Source organism: Lagopus muta, chromosome 2 (genome assembly GCF_023343835.1).
Source record: "Lagopus muta isolate bLagMut1 chromosome 2, bLagMut1 primary, whole genome shotgun sequence".
NCBI classification, from domain to species: domain Eukaryota; kingdom Metazoa; phylum Chordata; class Aves; order Galliformes; family Phasianidae; genus Lagopus; species Lagopus muta.
Genome location: NC_064434.1, coordinates 82,559,685 through 82,562,326, shown reverse-complemented (window position 1 = coordinate 82,562,326; position 2,642 = coordinate 82,559,685).

Below are 2,642 nucleotides of genomic sequence, written 5' to 3'. Positions count from 1 at the left end.
TTTTTTTGTTGTTGTTTGTTTGTTTGTTTGCACAGAAGCATGGCATGGTGAATGCAAAGCCCAGTTTTGGAGTTCTGTCTACCCTTGTGTGGAATTTGGAATTGATCTTTTGTAAGCCTAAATAATGCTGACATTATGGAGATTATATTGGTGTTAATATAATAACTAGAGAGATAAGATGTTACTCCAGGATGTGGCTAGGGAAGGTGGAAGTCTTATTTTTTTATGGGTGCTACTCCTAGCATGCCCTAGAGGAGATGTTGGTACCACAGTGTTAGTGTTGGCATTCATCTGACATCTCATAAACAGTTTGATATTTCTGAAGCACTACTGCCTAAATTACCAGACTACCTAGGAGCCCTGCTCCAAGCCTTGTGATTTACTCTTTTATGTGCTGGTCTAATTGTGCTACATACTGCTTTATTTATCAGGGACCACGATGAATGAAGAATAGGACATTTTCCCCTCTGCGTAGGAGCAGCATGTTGGATTTGATAGCCTTGTAAAATGACTGAAAATTTCTTGTCATGAATTAAGATACACACCTGTATTACCTGGGCAGGAGAGTGGGAACAATGACAGTAATAATGCCCATCTTATTTTAACCAGAGTGGAATCTGTCCTCTGAACCACGTAGAATTGAATTAATTGAAGAGTATGTGGGAGTCTGGGGAGTGCTTTGCACTTTCCTGGAGGAAAAGGACAGTAATTGCCAGTTCAGGTTACATGCCTCTGCTTTAAAGCACAAGCCTACTTGCGTCCTGGGTTCACGTCACTCTACCCCAGTGACTGTGCAGTATCACCTGTGTCCTGGAGCCAGTATGCTCTGAATAATCTTCTGTGTCATGGAAGGTGCTCTCAGCTGAATGATCTGATGCCGTATGGACGGCTGCAGGAGTTTAACTACAAACTGTTCAGTGGAACAGAAAGGAGAAACAAATGGGTTTGTGCTATGAATCTATATGGGAAGATCCATATACAGAATGTATGTTTTCCTCCATCTCCTTCCACTGTTTTCCACTGGCTCATGCTTCCAGGCACACACCTCTGGCCAGGCCCAGCAGACATGGAAAGGGCAGACTTGGCCTGCTGGGAGGTGCAGACTTGTTCTGCAACACACACCGTGCCGGCAGCTCCAGAGAGGTCCCATCTTGGAGTGCCACAGCATGGGGACTGACTCCATTTCTGGTTGTGCTGCCTCAGCCTTAAGTGTGCTGGCAGCTGGGAGGCAAAGCAAATAATGAGCGAGATCTCAGCAGGGGCATCTCACAAGCTCTCCCATGACTGTGGCTTGCCTCCTGCCCAGACATGATGCTCAGGGGCTGGCAGGCTGCGTGCCGCGTGGTGGTGCTGGCTGCACGCCATGCAGGGGCTGCCAGCAGCTGCAGATCCTCTCTCCTCCCCAAAAAACACCAGACCCCAAACCGTGTCATTTTAACGGCATCTTTTATATGGGAGATTAGAATCGCCTCTGCTTGTTGCTATGGAAACGCTGGAGTGAAAGGAAACGACCTCATCATGATTTATGATGAAATCCCTTTGGGGTGGGCTTGCTGCCCCAGCATGCTTGCTGTGGGGGGAACAAGGCTGGGGGATGCCTGGCCTTGGTGTGGGGGTCCTGGAGCCTTGCCTCCTTTGTGCCTTCCTCAGCAGTTTGTCTTCCTCTTGGTCTTTTCCCTTTGGCTCAGCAGGTCAGAAAAGCTCCTGCTGCTGGAGCAGCCTTTTCCCTTGGAAATCAGCTCAGAAGTTGTGGCTGTGTCACTTCTACATGGTGTTCTGAGTGCCTTTGGGAGGGTCACTGCTATGGGAACAGGGTCCCATCAGTGAGCTGGACAAACAGCTTGGATATTGTAACAGGTTTTCCAGGGCCCTGGTATCTTTTTGCATGTGTTTCCTTCAAATTATGGCTGCTGCCTTGGAGCCCCAACTGTCTCTGGAACTGTGCCTTACTCTCAGCTTTGTGTCCAATCCAAATGTTGCTGAGATGCTCACCTGGGCTTGCCCTGACTGGAGGGAAAAAAAAAAGAAAAAAAGAAAAAAAAAGGATTGTTTATGTTAGTTTTAGCTAAAGTTTTCTTAATTTTCTCTTCTCTATTTTTCTTTGAGAAAAGAATGCTCTCTTTCTAGAGAGGCTAAGCAAGTTTGTGACGTATCTTTGGGGAGGTGACCTTCTGTCCTTTTGTTAAGAGCATTACGTGGTCACCAGGGCTGACTTGTCCTTGTGCTCATGAAGTACATCTTACTGGGAGGAAAAGAAGAGGTGAGATGCTGGATTGTGAGGAATTTGAGATAAACTGGGCTGTTACTACTAGTACATGTGCTAATGTATCCCTAGGGGGCTGTAGAGGTTGGTAAAAGATGAGCAGCTGCCTCCAGACCCTGCTATAATTACTGGTACAGCAGCTGCTCCATCCTGCTGCTCCTGACGAGCTGCTGGCCAACATGGCATGCATACTGGCCTCCAGGTCCAGCATGAGAGCTCCTCCATCCCTGTCGTATCCAGACTGCAGGGCAGGGAGGGGCAGGACTTAGAATAGGCAGGAGGGGCTCTACTGCAGCCTGGGCTGGACTTGGAGTCTCTAAGGGTCTGTGTCAAGCAGTGGTCACCTATGTGGCTCTGGAAAACCTGTACCCCCGTAGGT